At 43.7% G+C, this 24,756-nt stretch overlaps 1 protein-coding gene across 2 annotated transcripts in view; it reads left to right on the forward strand.

The window, feature by feature from the left end:
• St6galnac3 (ST6 N-acetylgalactosaminide alpha-2,6-sialyltransferase 3) overlaps nucleotides 1–24,756 on the forward strand; it is a 557,412-nt gene that overhangs the window by 267,532 nt on the left and 265,124 nt on the right. The gene's annotated exons all lie outside the window — the stretch shown is intronic.

Genomic DNA, 24,756 nt, shown 5'->3' on the forward strand with positions numbered 1-24,756 from the left:
AACCTCAAAGCCTACCCAAACAGTGACACACTTCCTCCAACGTGGCCACACCTCCTAGTGCCACTCCCTATGAGCTTATGGGGGCCAGTTACATTCAAACTACTACCAACCCTTGTGAAATGATTGTTCAGGCCCTAGAGGGGGTTGCTATCCAAAGGTTGAGCACCACTGACAATGAACTGTGGGATTGACTTCACCATCTGGTAACTCTTGGTGTTTGAGGTGATTGGGAACTTCAGCTTCCTTGGTGTCAGCTTTGCACTTCTCATTCCTCCTTGGACTGTTTAAAAACATTGTGTGCATATGTGTGTGTGTGTCTCTGTGTGTGCGTGCACATGTGAGGTGTGACTGTATGTGTCTTCATTCTTTTCTGTGGCTGTGGGTGCACACATGCCATAGTGCATGTATGGAGGACAGTGGGCAGCCTTTGGGTGTTAGTCCTTGCCTGTTCCACTTTGAGATAGACTCTTTGCTGCTGTGGGACAATGGTTTTACTCTGTAAAGATTTGTTTCTTGCACTTGTTTAATAAAATGCTGATTGGCCGGTAGCCAGACAGGAAGTATAGGTGGGGTGACCAGGCAGGAAGTAGAGACAGGCAATGAGAACAAGAGAATTCTGGGAAGAGGGAAGTTTCAGTCTACAGTCATCACCCAGACACACAGAGCAAGCAAGATGTGACTGCCTCACTGAAAAAAGTAGCAAGCCACGTGGCTAACACAGATAAATATTATGGGCTAGTATAAGTTATAAGAGTTAATAATGCCTGGCAGTGGTGGCACATGCCTTTAACCCTAGCATTCAGGAGGCAGAGGCAGGCAGATTGTGAGTTTGAGGCCAGCCTGGTCTACAAGAGCTAGTTCCAAGACAGGCTCCAAAACTACAGAAAAAGAAAAAAAAAACATTAAGAAGCCTGAGCTACTAGGTCAATCAGTTTATAATTAATGTAGACATCTGTGTGTTCCTTTGAAGCAAAACAGCTGCAGAACTGGGCAGAACAGAAACCTTGGTGAACACTTTGCCGCTGAGTTTGTAAGCCATACCAGCCCTGGAGCTCTAGTGGGTGCTGGGATTCCAAATGCGTTTGATATTATTTCTAAGTGGCTTCTGGGAGGCTGAACTTGGGTCATCAGGCTTGCAGGACCAATGCCTTTACCCACTGAGCCCCCAACCCAGTCCTTGTTTACATTCTCGCCTCCTGATAAACCAAGGGGAGAGCTTCATCACCTCCTGGTGATTCCCACAGAAGACCAGGATGGTACAGTGCCTGGTCCCTAGTGAGTGCTAGTCCCTAGACAGAGATCACACAGAACGGGGGCTGGAGAGCAGACGCAGAAGAGTGCAGGCTACACACGTGTGAGCTTGCTCCCCTGCACCCATGTAAAACGTTAGGTGTGGTTGAGTCACACATGTGAGTTTGCTCCTCCACACCCATGTATAACCTAGGAGCAGTTTAGCTTGCTTGTAATCCTGGTGTTAGGGAGCAGAGACCAGAGGATCTCTGGGGCTCGCTGTTCAGTCTGTAAGCTCTACTGTATCAGAAAGCCGCAGTTCTCAGTGAGAGACCCTGTCTCAAAATACAAGGTGGGGATAGAGGGATGGCTCGGTGGTCAAAGCACTGCTTCCACAGGATCAGGGTTTGCTTTCCAGTGTGCACACAGCCATCTCTACGATCAGTGTGATGGCCTGGGAGCCACTCACATTTTGATCTGATGCGTGTGCTGCCCTGCCCCTGTCTCTCTCAGACTTCCAGGGGTGAACCTGTGTGGGTGGCTCATGTTTTGCTTTTGTCATGTGAGGTTTTGGAAGACTCCAGAAGGGCTTTTGTGTCCACTTGGATTTTAAATTTCCCAGGTTCTCAGTATAGATTCTTGCCTGTCCCTAGATCTTGTGCCATAGCCACACAGTCCCCTGCTTTGAACAATACAAGTGTGATGAGAGTAAGTGAAAAAAGGAGTGGAATGTTGCCATGGCAACGGAAGTGACTGCTGTTCCTGAGAACTCTCAGGTAGAGCAGAGGTAGCCCATGGGATGAGGAACAGTCTTACTTCATTTCTGTTGCTGGCATCTGGGAGCTGCCTTCTCCTTAGCGCATCGTGGCTACTGTGGCCCGTGTGTGCTTTACCATACAGCACCTCAGGCAGGCAAAGCCTCTTCCTAGGATATAAATAACACGCAGACAGACAAACCCAACATCAAAGCAGTCGTAGGCTGGGTTGTCCTGGGTTTCCAGGTAAGTCCCAGGTGGACTCTGGACCAGAAATTCTCAGCCTTGTTTACCATCACAGGCTTTCTAGAGTCTGCAGACGAGGACAGGCATGGGCTTCTCTGCTTCCATGCTGGGTCAAGTCAGCCACAAAAGCTTCTCATCCATGTCATTTTAAGCAGTTTGAAGTAAGAAAATTTCGTGGGAATACCCAGACTTGGGCAGATAACAGCCCTACTTTACACCCTACTTATTAGCCCATATGTAAGGGGGGTGGTCTTTGGATGGTTTTGCTATCCATGCTCAGGGGCTGGATGCTGAGCCCTTTTCAAATATAGTCTGAATAAAAACGGGGGCCCCACGACTTGTTTTGCCCATTAGATAGCATTATCTCCACGGAACACCAATTCGTATCTCTTTGTGCCGCGTGTGGCTCTCACATACGGGATTTTAATAACCTCCATGCTGCGCTATGAATTTATAAGCAGCGTTGATGGAGGCACGGCTCCGCGGGACTTTATTTTTTCATTATTACTCTTTTGAAAAACGGGCTGTCTCATTTCTGTGAGGCGCTCTGACAGCATTGGCAGTACTGTGGGGAGTAGTGGATTTCTTACTACAAGAGGAATCAGCACTTTTATTTCTTGCTGCCTTATCCCCCATTCCCTCACATACCCCCATCCTACCTTTCGCAGCCTCCACAATGCCATGCGACTGGACTCTAGGCTGCAGTGAACGAGTGCAGGAAAACAGGCTCCCCTCCCCAAGCTGCAGTTCATCTTAAGTTCGGAGTCCTTTTCCTGCGCATTCTTCTCAACACAATCATGTTTCTCCATGTCCAAGGAGCCTCTTTCGTAATGGCTAAGAAGGCAGGCTCCACTCCTGGAGGGAAGGATGGCTTTGTTATCCGATCCTTAAGAAATTGTCCAGATTTTGCCAGCTTGGATTTCTAATGATAATGGTCCACCTTCATCCCATACTGGTACATTTCACTGATACATTTCTATAGCGTTTGGCATCATGGCCTTTGCAGCAAATCATTCAGCAAATGTTTATTAAGTGTCTACCACATGTCAGACATCATGCTGGATGCTGGACGTGCAAGGAGAATAAAATGATTTTGTTGTTTGTGTAAAACATCGTAGGATTATTATCGTAATCGGTACGTGGTTTGGAGACATCTCACTTTGTGGGACCAGCTGGCCCTGCGCTCTCTTGGCCAGACAAGCAGTTTTCTGAGTGCTGTGCCCACAGGCGTGAGCCGCCACACACAGCTGTAATGATTGTGGTCACAGTGTCAGCTGAAAGTCACATCTTAGGTATTTTTCTAATAGCACTCAAGTCTCCCCTTTTTATTTCTCTAGTAAACATTCATGTGGAAATGCTCTTACAGTCTTGTCTGGGAACAAACAATCTAACTTTATCTTCCTCTCATGTATTTGGCCTTCAGCCCCATCCTTGTCATGGTGCCCATTTGAAGGGACCGGCTCAGACAAGGGAAAGCCTATGAGAGCCTATCCTTGCCAGCTGTCATAGCCTTTTTTATTGCAGAGCTGAGCCTGTTACAGGTTGAATCTGTCTGACTCAATGTGGTTCCTTATCTGAAATTTCATGGTTGCCCCATTGGATGTTAATGCAAAATGTAGGTTCCAGAAGCAGGTTCTGGAAAGCACAGCATAGAAAAGGCTCCAGGGGCAAAGTCCTTCCGTACCCACGTCCTGACCGTCTGTCTAGATGCCTGGTAGGAGTCTCCTGCTAGGGGTTTTTTAATGTGGGCATGTCTACTTGCATATATTCAGATATACGTTCGTGTGGTGTGGGCACCAACAACTCAGTATATTTGATCATGCCTCTCAGTTGAGTAGGAAGTTGGTAACCAGTGTGACCTGAGGACTCCACAGTCTTAGAAATGCCTCACAGGTGCACTTAAAGTTTAGACAGATGCTCTGAAAAATATCACAGGCTGTGTAAATGACGTGGGCCTGACTCAACAATGATGCTGGGTCACACGCAGAAACTACTCCGTCGGTAAACACATCTGCTTTTTAAAAAAAAATTTATTTTTTACTGATTTTTATTGAGCTCTATATTTTTCTCTGCTCCTCTCGCTGCCTCTCCTCTTCCTCCTTCAACCCTCCCCCAAGTTCCCCATGCTCCCAATTTACTCGGGAGATCTTGTCTTTTTCTACTTCTCATGTAGATTAGATCTATGTAAGTCTCTCTTAGTGTTCTCATTGTTGTCTAAATTCTCTGGGATTGTGATTTGTAGGTTGGTTTCCTTGTTTTATGTTTAAATATTGCGTTTTTAACCTGTTGCTGGTCCAGTGCATCTGCCTGCATGGTCTGAATTCCGGAATGCTGACTGAACACTGGCTAGAGAAGAGAACAGGCATCTTCTTCTTGGGAGAATTATGGCCTCTGACCGAAAAGGCTGCTGGATTAGCCAATGCAGTGGTGATCGTGCTTAAGTCCTCTGAGGTTGACATGTGGGTTTCTTTGAAGGGATTGATGGGGTGGGGCCTTGACCTCAGCTAAATGGATGGTCAGGCAAAGACTTCCCGACAAAGCTGAAGGAAAGAATCTGGACAGTGGGAGGGGGTGGAAGAGGGCTAGAGAGAAACAGAAACAATGTCCCCAGCCCTTAGGCTGAAGCCAGAATATGGCATGAAGAAAACCCTCAAGAAGTTAGTAGTACTTTTTGTGTAGTGACTGTGACCAAGAGGGTCTGGATCTCAGGGGCGGAAGCTACTTGGAAGAGAAACCGCCTCTATAAGCACTCATACTCTCAAATACACACTCGTTTATATATGTGCGCATGTGCGCATGCATACACAAATAACCCTGAAAATTTAAAAATTATTTCCACTTATTTATTTGTGGGAGACAGCTCATGCTCTGGAACTCCTTCTTATAGAGGCCTCTGACTTCAGCTTGCTGGAGTTGGTTGGCAGTCTTCTCCCACTATCTGGGTCCTCAGGTGGCAACATCACCTTTACCCACCGAATTATATTTCTGACCTTGGTTGTCTTTACACAACTTTCTTGGTGTGGAGAAAGAAAAGGCGTCTTCATATTTCGGGGAGCTAACACGAAGGAAGGCTGGCCGCCAGTCATCGCACTGTGTTTGCTTCGTGGTGATTTAGTTTTCTGTTTCTGCAGAGTGTGCACACTCAGCCTTAGCTTTTTGTGCCATTTATTAAGAACGTGCATAACTTAATTTCTCCTAATACCGAATGATTTAAAGTAGCTGGGTAGTCACTTTTCTCCGCCATGAATAATCTGCCAGCACTCTGCATCAGAGTAGCTACACGACCTTTAACCCCATTTCCAAATGCAAACTCAATTAAGCATATGAGTCTTATTTTAAGGGGCTTTGATAGATTTCCCCCTAGCTCATTTATTTATAGAAATAATTTGTTATTTATGGTAGTTCCATGGTCTTTTACTTATGTGTTTATTTTGCTTTGGTGGAACCAGATTTTATTCTAATAAGTATTTCTTGAGTATCCATGGGCTTTGGGTACATATGTTGCTCCATATAAACAAATGTGCATGATTCCATAATTTTTTCAGGTATTACTATCTTTTCTTTTCAAGATAACTTTTGAAAAAAAGTATGTTGAGCCAATGAGAGGGGCATTGAAGTTAGTTAATAGAGGTGGCTGATCCCCCTATATCATTGATCTGCTATTGGTGACCAAACACTTTTAACACCAGCATTGTTCAAATTCCCAAGCTTGGCTAACATGACTAGGACCTCTGCTGTAGGTAACTACCTATTAATAATAAGTAACGGAGCACAAAGGAATCTCTTCAGAGAAGATGGGTGCCTCCCACTAGCTCTCAGCTCCCAAGAATAAATGTTGGTGGCTTTGGCAGGGCTCAGAGGAGCCCGACTGCCGGGATCTGACATGCTGAGGGCTTGCCAGCTCTATGATTGTGTACTCTCCAGCTCCCCAGTGCCAGGGATCTGTGTGCCAAGGAAACAGAAACCTTTCTCGAAAATAAACTTTCTCTTGCCTCATTCTCTAGTAGAAGTTGTGCCCTGCGTATCTTAGCTAGGGTTTCTGTTGCTGTGATAAAGGATGTGACCAGCAACAGCGTGCAGAGGAAAGGGCTGGTTTTGTTTAGTCTTGTTCTTTTGCGTCACTTCCCTCCATCACTGAGGGAAGTCAGGGTAGGGACTGAGGGCAGAAACTGTGCAGGGTCTACAGACAGGAACACTGCTATTGGCTTTCTCCCCATGGGTTGTTCTGCCTGTTTTCTCATTCAACCCAGGACCACCTACCCAGGCCTAGCACACTGCTCATGGTGAGCTGGGTCCTTCTACATCAATCCTCAATCAAGGAAATGCCCGAGGCTTTCTCACAGGCCAATCTGAGGGAGGAGGCCTTTTCTCAGTTGAAGTTCTTCTAAGATCGCTCTGATCTGTGTCAAATAGACAAAACCAAATCTTAACCAGGTCACTATCAACATCAGAATAGCTATTCTAGTTAAAAAGTGACAAACGACCTGTGCTAACAGTCTCTTCAGATCCTGTATAAAGGATCCCCAGGCGAACCAGAGGCCTGTCATGTGAGACAGCATATTAAACACTCAGTGCATACATTAAGATGGTTCATTTTTGTCCCCTAATCCTTTTGTCCCATGGATTAGTGAAATAATGACGTCCTGTCATGGTGACATCATTCCTAGCAAACAACCAAAGGAGCAAGGTTTATTTTTGTCTCACGGTTTTAGGGGAAGCAGCCTGCCTTAGCTATCCTTTTTTTAACCTTGTGTGTTTCTCTTGACTCTGTCACATATTTTTCCCCATCTACTTTTCAACAGATGAAATGTTTTCTTTTGAATATGAAAGTAACTGAGGCATAAATGTGGAATCATTTAATTCAAGATCTACCTACATTACAACCTTTACTGCTCTGAAATGATAAGCCCTTGTGAAAAACACAAGAAAAAACCCAGAACATAGAAAACAAACCAAACAAAAAATCCAACATAACATCATAGTATGTACATAGCTTCAATCATTAAATCTGTTGCTTAGCTTATATGTGTTGACTGAGGTTTCTGTCCTGCCTCCTAGTCCTGCAGCCATGAAGTCTCAAAGAATCACACAGAGGTCTACATTAATTACAAACTGATTGGCCTATTAGCTCAGGCTTCTTATTAACTTTTATAACTTGTATTAGCCCATAATACTTGTCTGAGTTAACCATGTGGCTTGGTACCTTTCTTGACGAGGCAGTCACATCTTACTTGCTCTGTGTCTATGTGACGACTGCAGACTAACTCTTCTCCCAGAATTCTCCTTTTCTCTTTTTCCTACCTTTACTTCCTGCCTGATTCTACTGCTTATACTTCCTGCCTGGCTACTGGCCAATCAGCATTTTATTAAAATATAATTGACAGGGTACAGACCATTGTCCCACAGCATATGTTTATTACAATTCCTTTCTTCCTTTTAAAAAAAGTTATGTGTATATGTGTGTACCTGGGTATATGTATGCACAAAATGCCCGAGGAAGACAAAAGATGGCGTCATGACAATCCACTAGAACTGGGGTCACAGGTGGTTGTGATATGGGTGCTGGGAACTGAATGCAGGGCTTCTGAAGGTCAGTTTTTTTTTTCTCTTTAGCCCTCTCTCTAGCCCTCTGTTTTGGACATGGGCTCCTTATCCAGTTTGGACTGTTAAATCTGTTGGGGGGATGGTATAGGGACTTTAGTAGCACCCTTGGTGTCTGTTCACAATCTTCAGTTAGTGTTCACCAGTTTTAATAGTCAAAGTCTCAGGGCTGATAAGTTGGCTCAGGGGGTAAAATGCACTGACCACCAAGCCTGTTTATCTACGTTTGATCCCCAGGACCCACAAGTTGGTAGGAGAGAAGGACTCCCTTTACATGTCCTCTGACCTCCACATGTGTGCTGTGGTAGCGCACACACACACACACACACACACACACACACACACACACACACACAATCACACATGAACAAAGGAGTAGAATGATCCTTTTATGTCTTCAGACATCACTGATTATTTCCCAGGCTAGAGCCATCCCAGGGGATAACAGGTATTTTAGAGCCTCACACTCGGAAGAAGTCTATTTATCCAATTATGTGGTATGCGTGCTGTCTTTTTCCTCCTAGCTTTTCACGACTCAGCTTCTCCCATCCTATCTCATCATCCCCACTAGCGTTCACATTTCAAAGCTAATGTCGATCGCTGGTGAAGTTTGAAGGGTTGCAAAGTAAACATCTCCCTCTTTATTTGCTAAGTTGTCCAGCAATGAAAATCTGCCAGTTAGAGCTTGTTAAGATGTATTATGACAGATGAAAAGGGCTATTTTAATAACTCATTATCATTCTTCGCATGGACCTTTTATTTTAGAAAAAAATAGATAATTAGCATTTTGGCTTATCACTTTCTCTTCATGAATACAAATAAGTTGATAGACAGACAACCAAGAGAGTCTTCATTAAATAATGGGTCTAATCAGCTGGGTACAGCAGCAAATTAGAGGATAGACTTCAGCCTGGGCGTTGGAGCTTGGGGTTTGGTGACTCTGCCATTCATTCGTCCAGGGTATTTTTGTTGATTGACCTGAAACTGCAGTCTGGAAAATGAGAGTGCTTGTCAGCTGCTGAGCCCCGCTTACGGAGCTGTTGGCCACACTGTGTTGAACCTGAAGCCGGCCGAGGCTGCACTGCAGGGTCTGTGGTCTGCAGACTTCTAGCCGATGGCCCACACAGTGTGGACATGCTGGAGCTTCTTCCAGGGAGGGATCCTGGTCTAGACTCATTTCCTCACGTTCGCCATCCACCTCTGTGCTGTGCACAGTTCCCCATGATGCCAGATTTCAAAAAGGAGACGTTATATTCAGAGTAGGTTTATATTCTGAAAAAAGACCAGCTAACACCCAATGCAAGATTCTATCCTGAAATTATTTTCCTGAGACATTTCAGGGTAGTTTATCCTTTGGTTTCTGTCAGACACCTCATGCTGTATTAGGGAACAACTTAGAAGTGCCATACACAGGAGAAGACAGTTCACCACTGGAAGATCATCTCTGGCCTTGGTTATTTTTACATAACATCCACAGTTCCCCCTCCCTCCCCTTCTCTTGCTCCCCCACATCTCTCTCCTCTACTTTCTCCCCCATCCATTCCCCATCCATTCTCTGCAGGTACCTAATGCAGAGCCCAGGGTTGTGTGTCTTAGAGGAACCACCATTCTGGAAGCAGAGCCCTGCTCTCAGGTACTAAGATATCTTCACGAGGCTTACTTTGTATTCAATTATTTTAATTAAGGTTATCGTGGACAGCTACAAAGAATACAGATATCTGAAAAGTAGGTGTGGGGCTTAAAACATTTAGGAAACCTACATGAAAGTGCTTGCCTATATAGTAGCAGAGTGGGATTTCAGTAGGTCTGATGGCAGAGCTAATGCTTGGTTTTATTCCAGTGTGGTCCTTGAAGCTGGTCATGAGTTTGGCATCACCCCAACAAATACTGGAGATGAGCAGCTTTTAAAAGATGGATCTCTGTGAGTTTGAGGCCAGCCTGGTCTATAAGAGCTAGTTCCAGGACAGGCTCCAAAGCCACAGAGAAACCCTGCTCAAAAAAAAAAAAATGGATTTTAGTCTCATGGAGTTATAGTTTCAGACTGTCTTATTAGTTAGTTTTCCCACTGCTGTGATTAAACACCATGACCAAAAGCTACTTAGGGAAGAGAGGGCTTCGTAGCTCATAGCTAAAGGACAACAGGGCAGGATCCTGAAGACAGGACATGAAGCAGATGCAGGAACACTTACTACCATGCTCCGCATGGCTTCCTCAGCCTGCCTTCTTATACAACGCAGACCACCCACATAGAGGTGGCACTGCCCTCAGTGAGCTGGGATTCTAGGGGATAATGCGTTTGTACACTGTAAAGATTTGTCACTCATATGGCTTAATAAATTACTGATTGGAAGCAAGATGAAAAAGCCTTACTGCGAAAAGGTACCAAGCCACGTGATTAAACATAGATAAGAATTATGGGTACATTTAAGTTGTAAGAGCCAGTTAGTAATAAGCCTGAGCAATAGGCCGAACAGTTTATAATTAATATAAGCCTCTTTCTGTTTATTTGGGACTGAATGACTGATGGACAGAAACTTACGTCTACACTGGGCCCTTTCACATCCATCATTAACCAAGAAAAGTGCCTTGTAGATTTATAATGGAGAATTTTTTTCAGTTGAGGTTCTTCTTCCCAGACAACTATAGCTTGTGTCAAGGTGATAAAAATCTAACCAGGACACAGCCCGTGACAAGGTGACTTCCATATTGGGCCTATGGTAGCACATGATATCTGGAGTTGTTTTTGTTTACTCTTTTGCCTCTTTGCTCTTTGGAGGGTCCACTACCCACCTCCCAAATAAATACACACAGAGGCTTATTATTACTTAGGAATGTCTGGCCTTAGCTTGGCTTGTTTCTAGCCAGTTTTTCTTAAGTTAAATTATCCAGTCTATCTGTTGCCTCTGGGATTTCATCTTTCTCTATTTATGTGCACCTTTCTTTTTTTATTTCTCCATGGCTTGCTGTGTAGCTGGGTGGCTGGCCCCTGGGGTCTTCCTCTCCTCTTTCTTTTGCTCCTAGATCTTCTTTTTTCACCTCCTATTTATTCTCTCTGCTTGCCAGCCCCACTTACCCTTTCTTCTGCTTTGCCTTTGATCTTTAAGCTCTTTATTAGACCAATCAGATGTTTTAAACAGCCAAAATAACACGGCTTTAAAGAAATGTAACATAAAATCAGAGTTAAACCAATGCAACATAAAGGAATGCAACACATCCTTCCAAATGTTCCACGGCACAAACAAATGAAACACATCTTAAAATAATCTACAACACATATGAGGAACAGAAAGAAAGGAAAGAGCATCATGGGTGGGGTGCCTTGGAAGATGAAGAATGAGATGAAGTGGGGAAGAGAGCACTGTAGAGAGGGAGAACACTACGGAGTGGTGGGAAGATGTGGAAGCAGAAGAGCATCATGGACAGGAGTAGCAGCATGACAGGAACACAGGGCAGAGCACTACTTGGCCAGGAAGTCACAGAGGAAGAAACTGGGGTGCCCTTCAGTTACCTGAAGACCTAACACTGGTCCTCCCTTTAGAGTTTCCTTCAACTGATACCAGTTAAAACTAATACTTTTGCACATTGATCTTTACAGGGTGGATATTTATCATAAAAATGGTGTACTGATTTTATGAAACTATTGTCAAATCATTTAAGACAAGCTGTAAGTGGGTTTGGCAAAATGCTGGGGGTTTTGATATGCAAATTTATTTTACATAATTCACATTTTTATGTTAAATTGTCAGCATCACAGTATTAATTGCTTTTATTTTAAAGTTGCACCTTCATAAATTTTAACATTGGCTAATACTTTCTTATAGATACATATATGTAATTGGTCCCCAAAAGATAAATTATATAGTTACACTGTGTACTAAATGAACATGTAGAAGTTATGGAAAGGTCTGAGCTGTTATTGTATTCAGCCTAAACTTCTGGACTTTAGAAGTAGTGACAATTATATATTAGTAATAGACAACAGAGAAGCACATGTTTACAGTAGTCACCCACACACATACTGAACACATATGCACACACACATTTTAATAAAAAGCAAATTTCTTTTTCTAGAACTTGTTTTGGCATTTTGTGGCCTTCCTCTCTGATGTTCCCTAAGATCGTATCTCTGCTGTGAGGACCAGCCTCTAGCAGACTGATGAGAATCCAATGGAGTCAGCGAACTAGGACACTTATCTGAGGGAGTAGGAAAAAGACACACACTCTTGATGATTTCCTTCTTCTTTTTATTGTTTCCTTACTCTACATCTTTCCTAGTCTTCTCATTCTCTCATTCTTGATGCTTTCCTTTTAGTTGACTTTATTATTTTCCCTTACAGTTTATATGACCCAGCAAAATGCTTCAAGCAATATAAAGATTACAATGTGGTTATAGTCTGTTTTCCAAGTGAATACAATGAATACAAGTAAAAAAGCGTGATTTCCATATCCCTTACATGATTAAACATTATGCATATTACAGCTAAAAACAAGTTGTCTGAAGAAACCACGAACATTCATGTCCAAATAACATGTTATAGAGTACCAGGGAGTGAGCAAGCAAGGTATTTTTCTCATCCAGTTCTTTTGTTGACAGGCTACATTTTGTGGCTACAAAGAAAGGACTGATCATTTTATTATTTCTCTCCAAATGTAATTTTATAAGAAATCTTAGAAGAATCACAAATCTAAACTTTTATGTCTGAAAAGAACCAGCCAGCTCTATTTTAAAGCCCTGGGGTACATATCCACTCATCATGAGTTTTTTTATATCAAGATCTGAGGGCAGAAATGGATATAAGGAATTAATCATCATTCCATCTTAGCAAGAAAGGCATGTCAGCTAATAATAATTGGGCTGCTTTGTTGTTGTTCCCTAATCATAGTGAACCTATAACTCAGCTGTTTGTGTATTTTGTGAACTTTCTGTTTTTTTCTAAGGGTTTTGTTTTGTTTTACCTAAAGGCTATTACCAAAACATCTTAACCTAACCAGAAGTCATTTTGAGGCTTTGTTTCAGCTATGATGCACATGAAACCTGTGAACACATTGTTCAACATCAACCTTAAAAGAACTTGAGCCAACCTGGCTCCTGGGACTCAATTGTTTTCCTTAATCATAAACCTAAACTACAGTCCATGCAGCTGCTTAAGTAAAACTCATAGGTCCTATCTGTATAGTGCATCCTTCTGTTTTTTTTTTCAATCATCAAAACTTTATTTATTTATTATTATGTAGCGCGAATAATGAAAATCTAGAGATGGATATTCGGGTTCAAGCTGAAGATCAGAAAAACAAAACAGCCAAGCCACTAGAAAACTTTTACCTCTACCAGGGCTGGGCAACTGCAGACTAAGCCTGAGAGTTGTCTCCTCTTATCTTACGTTCCTCTCTAATGCTGGGATTAAAGGTGTGTTCCACCAATGCCCAGCTTCTTTAGTGTTTTATTACAGAATTTCACGTATCCCAGGATAGCCTTAAACTCAGTATGTAGCCAAAGATGACCTCAAACTTCTCAATCTTCTCCCTCCACCTCCCTTCCCAAGGTCTGAAATTCCATGGGAACCACACCTGGTTAACAATGCGATAGCTGTGGAAGCAAGGCTTGTGCATGCTGGGCAACGTCTGCCAACTGAGTCACACCCTTCATACCTGCACTTTAGCTTTTGTTCTTCATGTCTGCTTTCACTAGCCCCTTTCTGCCTGTAAAGCCACCCTGGCTGCCTCACTCCATGGAGCACTATTCTACTTTAAGATGCAATGGTATTGGCTGTGGGATAAGGCTCTTGTACACTGTATTTGTCACTCGTATTAGTTTAATAAAACACTGATTGGCCAGTATCCAGGCAGGAAGTAAAGTCAGGGCATCAGATTAAGAGAATTATGGGAAGAGGAAAGGCAGAGACATAGCCACCAGACAGACACAGAGGAAGCATGATGAGAATGCCTTACTGAGAAAAGGTACCAAGCCAGGAGGCTAAACATAGACAATAATTATGGGTTAATTTAAGTTGTAAGAGATAGTTAATAAATCTGAGCTAATAGGTCAAAAAGCTTATAATTAACATAAACCTCTTTGTGTTTCTTTGGGTCTGAATGGCTGTGGGACCCAGTTGGACAGAAACTTCCATTTACAATTGGCTCTTAAATTGCTAACACATTGCTAATAATCAGGTCCTCAGCAACTGAGTTGCTTGCATTTAGTTCTTTAATTCCTCTGTTGTTCATCAAAATCATTTCATGACCAGTCATAAATGAGTCCCTAAGAGTCTGGAGAACAGACGAAGAAAGCCCCTTCTGTGGTTGAAATGTGTCCCACAATGTTGAGAACTTCATCATCCATGCAAGGGTGCTGAACAGGGGGTCTTTAAGAGGAGGCTATATATGATGGCTGCCTTCTGAATGATCAGTGCCAGGGTTCTGTGAGTTAGCTGAGGTTGGAACTGATTCACCGCAAATGGATGAGTTGGCCCCCTAACTGATTGATGGGTGTAAGGTGTACAAGCTTTTCTGCTCCTCATCTTCTGCCAGGGGATGCAGCAAGCAGTAAAGGCTAACTTGTCAGGGGTGGGTCTCTCAGTCTTGGCTTCCACAGGGGACAATGAAAGGCCTTGTGATGGGTAGAAGATAGAGATGCCCTGCGAGTCCAGCTGCCTGCAAGGCTGGGTGGGTGCACAGTGATTCGGTTACCCTGTACATCACCAGCTGTTAATTTTGTTTTGGGTCCTCTGAACTGTGAGTGGAACCTTTAGTTAGTCTAGTTCCTGGCAATGTTCGGTTTCAGCTAATTGCTGCGCTTTCCATGGTTACGGAGGCTGAGCATTTTAGAATGCCACTTCATTAAAGCATTAAAAATACTGCGGGCTCAGTAATTTCATTTACTGGGTCAATAACCCGTGATATCTAGGAGAAGATTTAACATAGTTTAAAAATAATTATTCAAACAAGATAAGGATTTCAAACTATAATTACCATAGCAGTAAAGGAACAGAGGACTCCCAAGCCAGATAAATATTCTATCTAAATCTTAGTTCTCACTCACGTAACTCACAGGGCTCACACTCATCTGATAGTAAAGATCACAGAAACCTTCACATTCCAGCAAGCAGATAGTAGGTTGGTTGTAGAAATGAAAGGTTTTGCTTTAAAAACATGAATGCATTTACTACTAAATGTGCAGAGCAAACACCACACTGCAGCCTTTTAGTTTTCATGGTGCTCTGTTTCCTCAGCCCAAATGCAGAGTTGTTACTCAGTTTTCTCTCTAGGAATTAATATTTTTGGTGCTATGGTACACTAGATTTCTCTCTCTCGAAGTTTTTCCTGAGGTACTGTGAGTGAGTTTGTATAACCATGTCACAGCCGGTTACTGTTTTACAAACTCTTGTTAATACTAAAGTTTTCTCCTGGCTTCTGATGGCTTCCTTGTATTGGCAAGGAAGACCATGCTATCATCTGTGAGTACGGAGGGTAGCTTTCTATGACTGCACATCAATCCCTTCCTTCACTCGTCCTCATCGCACATAACTTCCAGAAGAGCATAACATGGTATCAGTGGACACTGAAGTCTTAGCTCTTGTCCTGACAAGTGTGTGCTTCAGAATTTCAGTTAGGATAGAAACCATTGCCTCATGATGGCCTATGGAGTCGGGAAGGAGAGTTTCCAGATCCATGCCTGAAGTTTGTTAATCAACACGTGTAACAAACATCACATTGGATAAACTTTCATTCTGGTACCCAAGGAGAGCATCAGATACCTAGGAGCTGGAGTTACATATGGTTGTAAGATGCTGTGGGAGTGCTGGGAACTGAATCCCAGTCACCTGTGTGAGTATCCAGTGCTCTTAACTGCTGAGGCATCTCTGTTCAGCCCACACTACGTTTCGTATATTTATACACAGGCTGTGTGAATTTACCTTCTCGCAGTAGTGAATAAGGATTCTTCTTTCCCATATCCTTGCTATCACTGTTGTTTGATTTTTGTTAATGAGTGATTTCCTGGTCATACTCTGCTGCAGTTGAGAGCATCATGTTATTGCACTGTGACCATTGCATGCTCCAGCTTTCTCATTTTCTATGAAAAGGCTGGATTGTATATTAGCAGCACAGGTTATTTTCCTGAAGGGAGAGGAAAGTAATCCGTAGAGAAGTTGCCTCTGAAGCTGGAGAGTGTTCAGTGTTTCCTAGTTGTAACAGTAGGGTATGAATCATGTCCATCGTCCAGGGCCTCCGTGGAAATCTTGTTGGGGTTTGAGAAGACTCTTATTTTGCCTCCTGTGGTGGAGATAGCAAGCTGGCTTTTGTAGCACGCCTTAGGGTTATGCAAGTCTGTACCTTTGAGGGCCTTCGATTAGAGGGAAATGCGTCATCCATACAACCGAGAGCGCAGCTTTGTGTTGGCTGTTGAAGAGTTATTTCTTGACATTAACGTTTTTATTCAGCCCCATATTAAGTTTTATGCCTGGATATAATGCCACCAGGTAGAAACCAAAGCAAATGCCACATCCCAAATCCAGAGAGAGTCAGAGCCAAACAGTGGGTTATCAAATCTGTATTTTTATGGGCCATTCCTCGTCATGCGTGATTTAAACACACAGTGCCTGGGAAGCTGCAGGAGTTGCAAAGCACTGCTTTGTGGAGGAACGGAGAAGATGCCTGGCAGCCTGGCTTGGCTTCCAAGTGTGGCTTCCTCTCTAGAACAATCTCCCAGTTCTTGGCACACGGGGTTTGACTCCGCGAAGATGGAAACCGGTTGCTTAATCACTCCTGAAACAAGGGACAAATTAAAACACACTCTTTTCTTCGTCAAGCAGTCAAAACAATGCCAGGTTGTTAATGTGGCTTTTGTGCCTTTCACTTGCAAGACCTCAAAGAACATGGAGGGGGGAGTGAAGGCAGAATCTATTCCCTGATGGCGTCATTATACATGGAGAAGCTTCTAAAGCTCAGGCATTAAAGATGCTGGGGAGAAGGGGAGGAGTAATGGCAGCAAAGAGTGCGCCTCTGTGGCTCTGCCCAATGCGCTTTGTTCTGATTCTTTCAAATTGGGTGATGAAAAGCAAAGATCTCATTTGTTTCAGCGTTACAGTAGTAAATTAGCCATCATAGAGTCACTAGTTGTCCTAGAAGACATTGAAGGTGCACGAGGGCCCTGTCGCCCCATTTAAGATCACATTGTTCCAACCACAATGAAACAAGCATTAGAATAGTGTATAAACAATGCTTTTAATGATTTAGGCTGGTTAGATTCAAACATGAAGGGTTTTCTTTCTCTGAAATATTTATTGAAACTCCTGTTTTTATTTGTCACAGACAAGTTTCATTTCATGTTCCAAGCTGTACGTGGAAATTCATATCCAGGATGGGGCTGAAGTAGAGAGAGGGCTGAGAGTTCTCGACCTGTCTCCTCCCTAGCCATCTCTGCTGGCTGCTAGGGTTTGGGTTAGCGGGACTGGTCAACTTTCCCTTAGTTATTTGGTGACCTTTTCTAATCCCGACTGTTTCATAATTTAATGTTCTGACCTTTGTTTTCCACAGAGCGATGTTAGTGATGAATGTAGAGATTTAATGACTGGAAGTAGCTGACAGGTGACCTTTTGTCCGTGACCATTCCTTTTTTTTTTTTTTTTTTTTTTTTTTTTGCTGGGGAAACCACGCTGTTTTGTAGATTTTATTTCACAGATTTTAATTGTCTATAAGCTTGTTCAGAGGGAAGGGAGTAAAGGTTAAATATTTCATTCTTCTTACTGATTACAATGTAAAAGGGTTGGCAGGTGTCCCAATAGATCATTCAAAAAGGCTAGAGCAATATGTCAGGTTCACGCTGGGAGAGCAGTGAGGGAGCTTTCCAGAAGGGCTGGTGACGAAGGAGATGAAAAATGACCAGGAGAGTGAACTAGTCCACCCTCCTACCTGAAGAAGGCTGGTGTCTTGCATCTGCATACTCCAGGGCTGGGAGGTAGGGGCAGGCAGGGGCAGGTGGGGATGGGCTGGGACAGGGGCTGGGTGGGCGGGAGGCAGAAGGGTGAACTGAAAGAGAAAAGTCATCCTTTAGAGGTAAAATGCCAATCAGGGTAAGTGACCTGTCAGTTTTGGTCACTCCCTTATTCCCTTCCTTCCTCCTATTCCCCCTTCCTCCCTCCCCCTTACTTCTTTCCATTCCTTCCTATTCCCTCCTTTCTTAAGTCCTATCATCTCCCTGCTTCCCTCTCCTCCCCTCCTCTCTCCTCCACTTCTCTTCCTTTCCTTTCTTTCTTTTTAACCAAGCAAGGGATCACTTGGTGGAAACACAGTGGTAAAGCGAATTTCAGTCTCCATATTTGGTACACGTTGCTTAGGCCCAGGGAACTGAAGCAGACTATTAAAGCTTTATAAACTCTTACAAAGATAGAGGAACACACCCACTTTGCCTTCCCTCTATTCCTGTCCGGAGCCTGGGACCTGCACAGTGAGTCGGTTCTCCTAAGCTTGCAGTCTTCCGCAGCTGGAAAAGAATCCATTTCTTATGCCTGCCAAATACTCACGCTTATAATATAGAAATGAAAATGGAAATACACATTTAGACAACAGCCTGTAGTGTAAGAAATCTTCATATGTCTGGAGGAGAGAGAGAGATTTGAGTTCGAGATTCGCTTGACCTTCTTAGGCACCATGCTTTTCTGAAGTGGGTGCACACAGGGGATGCTTTGGGGGACAGAATTATCTGAGTAGTGACACAGACCACCTTCTGTCGACAACATCTGCCCTGGGGTTCTTGCTTTCTGTTTTGTTTTTTTGTTTTCTCCCAGACATTGATAGTACTTATGCACTGTTGGGAAAGAAAATACAGCTCACTGCTATTTGGAAGGAATGGCTTGAAAGCAAATTGAGTAAACAGATGTAAAGGACCGTCTAAAACAGTACAATTGCTCCCAATTAGTTTATTCCAGACTAAAATTTTAGCCATATTGGAAATTAAAAAATATTAAGGGGAAAATCCACCCAAGTGTTTTGATATTCAAGGACTGTTAGGAACAAATGTCACTTTCTCCATAGGCGTATTCTAGGATCCCCAGGGTAGGATGGAGAAGGGAGGAGACACAAAACCCCACCCTGCCTCACTTTCATTCCATTGTTGGCCAGCAGTGTGTTGAAAAACATTCATTTTTCTATTTGCACACATGTATATCTATGTGTGCACATGCATGCATGTTCCTACGTGTACATGTTGGGGAAATATGCATTCATGTCTATGTCCATGCATGTAGAGACCAAAGGTCGGTCTTGGTGGCTCTCAGGAGCTCTCGGAATTGTTTTTGGAGGCAGAATCTCCCAGTCTCTGACTGGCCTGGAACTTACCGCATTCTAGGCCCACTGTAGAGCCCAGGATCCCGGTTCCGTCCACCTCTTTGGCATTGGCATTAGAGCATAGGTCTCCATGCCTGCTTTGCTCTTGTCTGCGTGGTTCGAACTCAGTTCTCATGCCTGCATGACAAGTGATTCACTGGCTAAGCTAGCTCCCTAGTCCTGTAGGCAATTTTCACATAATGCTAAGTAGCATTTCAAGTATTTGCAATATGTATGTGAAGATTATTGCATATAACATTATTATATTAATTATATTAATATCTAACACACATATATACATATACATATATATATATATATATACACACACACACATATATGTGGGGGCATTTCAAGACAGGGTTTCTCTGTATATCTCTGGCTATCCTGGAACTCATTCTGTAGGCCAGGCCGGCCTCAAATTCACAGAGAACTGCCTGCCTCTGCCTCCCTGAGTGCTGGAATTAAAGGCATGCACCACTACTGCCCGACTACTTGCAACATATATTAGTGCCTCATTTCTTCATGCTGCTGTGAGCCTATCTCATGACACACAACATACTCTTTTTAACCAGACTGTGTCCATTGGATATCAATTTTTATCTTAATTTATTCAACTGTACAATGGAAAATGAAAATAAGCTAAGTAAAATCTATTTTGAGGGAACATATCTTGTATCTCAGTCCTTAGGAGGCAGAGGCAGGAGGATGTCTCTGAGTTTGAGGTAGCCTGGTCTACATAGAGAGATTTGGGTCAGCCAAGGCTACATAGCAAGTCTTTGTCTCAAAGCAAAAATGTATCTTTTGAAATCCAGTCATAGTGACTCAGGTATGTCTTTCAAAACCCAGGAGACAGAGGCAGGAGGATGACTTTAAGTTCAAAGCTAGCTGGACCTGCACAGTGGGTCCCAGGGTTACATAGCAAGATATTCTGCCTGAGAAAGAAATGAGTAAACAAATGAAAATACCTATTTTTGAACATCAAGTCTGATTGCGTAATGAATATTGAAGAGAAGACTTGAGCTGTGATGGCGTCTGTCACTGCCAAGATGGGCAGCTGCTCTCAACTTTCTGGTTTGTTTCCCTCTTCTGGCCTCCTCCTCCTAGTGTAGCCTGGGATGGATGCTGGCTGACCACAGAACTTCCCCTCACACATCAAAGCTGGGTCCAGAGACTAAAGTTTTACCCTGGCTAGGACTTCAAAACCACCTGCTATTCAGACGCCTTGTGCAGGAGAGCTTCTACGTGGAAAAATTATTAGGTTGTCTAACAGATGTCGCCAGTTTTTAACCGTTTTCCAAGTGAGTGTTTATAACTAAGTATAATGGCTTAGAGTTGGTGTAATTTTGAAAAGGAAGAAATACTCAAAACAAATACAGAGTTGTTGCCGTTTTATAAGTCAGTATTTTAGACTTTCAACAAAATGAAGTGGTTGGCATGTGTGGTTTGTTGCAGGAAGTTGGATCTTGCTGTGGCTCTCCACGACTGTTAAATAAAGTTTACTTTGAATCAGGAGGCAGAGCTAGTGATGAGATATGACCCAAACTGGCCATAGAGAAGCCAGCAATTTGGATAGAGAAGGTGTATGGGAAGAAAAGGACGGGACATGAGTTTGGTTGCTTCTTATTTGGTTTCGAGACAAGTGAAGAGACTCCTCTCTCTCGCTGGATCTCAGGCCATAAAGGAAGGTCAACTGGTTGCTCCTCAGCTTCTCTGATCTAGCAGGTTTTCACCCCCACATCTGATGTTTGAGTCTTTGTTGACAAATAGAACCATAAAGACTTAGTTTAAACTTACATATCACAGCATGGCAGAGCCAGAGCTGTGGGACCGGGCGGCCCTCCAGGCTGCAGCCTGAGTGGCCAGCGGGGGTGTTGACTGTGGCTCTGGGGTCACAGACAATAATGAAAATATCAGGAGATTCATGTGTAGCTGCTAAGCCGACAGAAAAGCATCAGTGGCTTTCTGTGTACGCGCACATGGATACACACACAGGCCAAAAGACAACTTGCAATGTCATTTCTCAGACATAGCCTACCTTTTCGGAGGCACAGGGTCCCTCACTGGCCTGGAGCCTACCAAGTGTGCTAAGCCATCTGGCCAGTGAGCCCTGTGGAACGGCCTGCCTTTGTATCCTCGGTACTGGGATTACACACGCATGCCACCGTGCCCGGCATTTTTAATTTCTCACGTTGATCCTGGAATATCAAACTCTGAGCAGGCGCTTCACCTTGCCCTTCCTCTATTGTAGGTTCTCTTTAACAGTGGCATCACTGTCAGAAAGGGATTAGTTAAATACATCTGTGTTCTTAGCCAAGCAGAAGATTTTAAAAGATGTTTTGTTACAGAAGACAAGATCCAAGGGGCATATTATTTTTAGTGAAAATAAAAAAAAATATAGAGACCATTCAACTGAAAAGAAGAATATGAAATTAAGATGGAGATTGATGAATTGGACTAAATAAGTCTTAACTGAGATCTCACAAAATCCAGGCCCTCGATCTAGGAAGATAGAGTCACCATTTACTGAGGCAGAATGGACCCATGGAGACATATGTAATACATTTGTGCTCAGGCTCCCAAATCAAATATAAATGAACACAGGAAACAGCAATGCATTTAACAAAGCTGAGATTAGAAGTCACAGGACAGAGGTAATAAAAGAAATGGGGATGACTGGGTGAGGCAGGTCTTGCCAGATCAGCCATGTGTACCTTGGCTCTTTCTTTGATCATGGCTCGTAGTAATTTGATGGCGGTTCCTTCAAACACACGGATGCATCCCCGGGAACACGGCCAACTCTCCTGACAGCTTGGAGTTTCTGATTCCGATTTGGAAGTTTCTGTCTGTCAGCTCTGGCTTTCCCGCCATACTTTTAAATGGTTCCTGAAACTTCTGGTTAATGAGGTTCTAAGCAAGTCCACTCATGTGTCCCTGGCCTTGCCCAGGAAGTCAGAGAGCCAGGCAGGGTTGGGGCCAGTAACGCACCTGCCAGAGTCTCTGAAGACTCTGTTCACAGTGACACTGTCATTCAGGGGACAGTGAACAGAAGTGGCCAGTTGAATTGTCATCCACAACCAAAGCCAGTGCACTGAATGCCGTCTTCTGCATTACATGTTTTTCACACAAACAACAAACTGTTGTCCCCACTGTTGGCCTTTGTGGCACCAGTCAGCTGCTGACCTCCTAATCTGCACAGCTGTGGCTTCCCCACGTTGTCATGGAACAGATTGGAATGTCTTAATGGATCATTCTCTGAGGTTACAATTGTCAAGTGAGACCTGCCTGCTGATTCTTATTAGCTAAATTAAGCTGTGTTACAGCAGAACTGGCTGATTCGTTGTAATGGCCGGGAAATCCAATGCAGATTGCCACATTTGTAGAGTACATCCAAAGCTTTGTTGGCTGATTTTTCATTCTCTGAATGCTGTACTCCAAATATGGTTTTATGACCTACTTAAGGACACTGTTGGGATGGTCAGTGGGATGTAATCGTGCTGCCCCCATGTATGATGGTGGTGAGTCAGAGCAAGCCGTGTAATGCGTGGTTTATAACAGGCACTGGTGTGCCAGATTCAGGATGAAATTGGAGGACTCAGCTATGGGTAGCAGATGTCAGGCCCTACCCCAAATCCCAAGAAGATTTTACTCTTGCATGTTGTCTGAAAGAATGTAGGCATCTTCATGACAAGGTAAAACCGCAGACAACGCCTGACCCTGAAAGTCACTCAGTTGTGCCTTCATTTAATAAAGTCTTTGTGATAGAACTGGCTAGGAACCCTGTGTTCAGGTGTCCCAGTGTACTCATCCATTTTGGGCAGACCTCTTGTGTCCTAGGGTTTGGCCTATCAGCTGCTTACTGCAGTTGATCAAGGTGATAGAAAATTCCTTCATCACAAAGTTGTTCAATAGTGCAGCTGGTAGCCCAGACTAGCCTCTAGCCAGACTAGCTTCTCTAGATTACTGGGATGACCTTGAACTCATGATCCTCCTGTCTCTACTTCTCCATTATCATGCCCCCTGATCAAAGAGGTACTTATGTTAAAGTTTTATTTATTGTTATTGTATACGTGCATGCATATATTTTGGAAGTATAGTGTGTGCCTGCCGAGTGCTCACAGAGGCCAGAATCAGGAACAGGATCCCCTAGAGCCAGAGTGACAGATGGTTGTGAGTCACCATGTGGGTGCTGGGCACTGAGTCCCTGCTCTGTGCAAGAGCGAGAAGACACACTTGGAACCACCAAGCCGTTGCTTCAGCCCTGATCACAGTGTTCTAAGGCATCTCTGAAACGGGCCTGTGTGACTCCAACAGGTTGTGTTTTTTTCTAATTCTTAGTTTTGACAACGCACACAGATGCCTTTGCCAGATGTTTCATGTTAACAGGAGTAAAGAGAAATGAAAGGAAACAAGTTTAAGTTAACACCATAACCGCTGGCTCCAAAATACTCTAGGATGTAGAGATGTTTACTGAAGTACTTTCTATAGTCGGAAATAAATCAGAAAATGGCCGGATGCCCAGCAATATATACATTATAGCATGTCTATGTAACTGAACAATGACTGACATTAAATTCTTTGGAAGAATTATTTACTGGTATGGAGAAGGTCAACACAAAACAAGAAGAAAATCAAAGGTGCTGAGCTGTGTACTTGGTGTCTCTCAATCTGCCTACAGTAGCCTATGTAGAAAGAGGGAAATGTGAGATGCTTTTCACCGTTGAGTGACGGATACAGGAATAACTTCAGTCTTACTCTTTCCTGCCTTTTCAAGTTCTTTATAGTGAGCCCATACTGCTTGAATGCCCAGAGCAAGACGCACATTTAAGGCAGTTGGAGTAGCTTTGGTACGAGACGTACTGTAGCATTCTTTACCCCAGGCGTCTCCCACCTGCCCACTCTGGAAACAAGCTCTGGTTGCTCTTCCTGGGTTTATTTCCAAACACCCTCCTTTCCTCCTGGGTCAAGGCAACTGTAGTCTCACACCGATGTGGCAGGAAGCCTGTCGTCACCCTTGGCTCCTTCCCCTTTCACATCTACATTCACACGTTTCGTTTCTGGACCAGTCCGGAATACAGCCTAAGACTGTCAGCATCACACCCTCGTCATCCCTCTGTGTGTCCCACCATCACCCTGGGTGATGAGCAGCGGCTTGCTTTCTTGGTTTCAACCCTTTGTTCTTGTGATCCAATTCTCCATGTAACAGCCAAGGTTGGTCAACTCGGGTCAGGTCATCTACTCTACTGTTAAAGATCTCCATTGCACAGGAAGTCAAGGGACTCACATGATTCATGACGGCCACCTCCCTGACCCAAATGCCTACTTGCTGTCTGCATTAGCTTTCTGGAGTGCACAGTCCATCAATTCCAGCCTCAAAGCATCTGCAGTGGCTTTTGCTTATGTATCTCTATGGCCAGTCCCTTTTCTTCACTTAACGCCTTCTCTCAGTGGTGCCTCTGGAGGCTCTCCATTGTTCCCAGGTGTGTGCGCGTGCACGCACGCACGCGCGCGCGCGCACACACACACACACATAAATAATAAAACAAATGTAAAGCAAAGGAGACCCAGACCTAGAAGATACAGGCTTGAAAGTTCTCATTTA

Source organism: Microtus oregoni, unplaced genomic scaffold (genome assembly GCF_018167655.1).
Source record: "Microtus oregoni isolate MIOR12 unplaced genomic scaffold, Mior012 000000F_ref0000247, whole genome shotgun sequence".
Lineage (NCBI taxonomy): Eukaryota > Metazoa > Chordata > Mammalia > Rodentia > Cricetidae > Microtus > Microtus oregoni.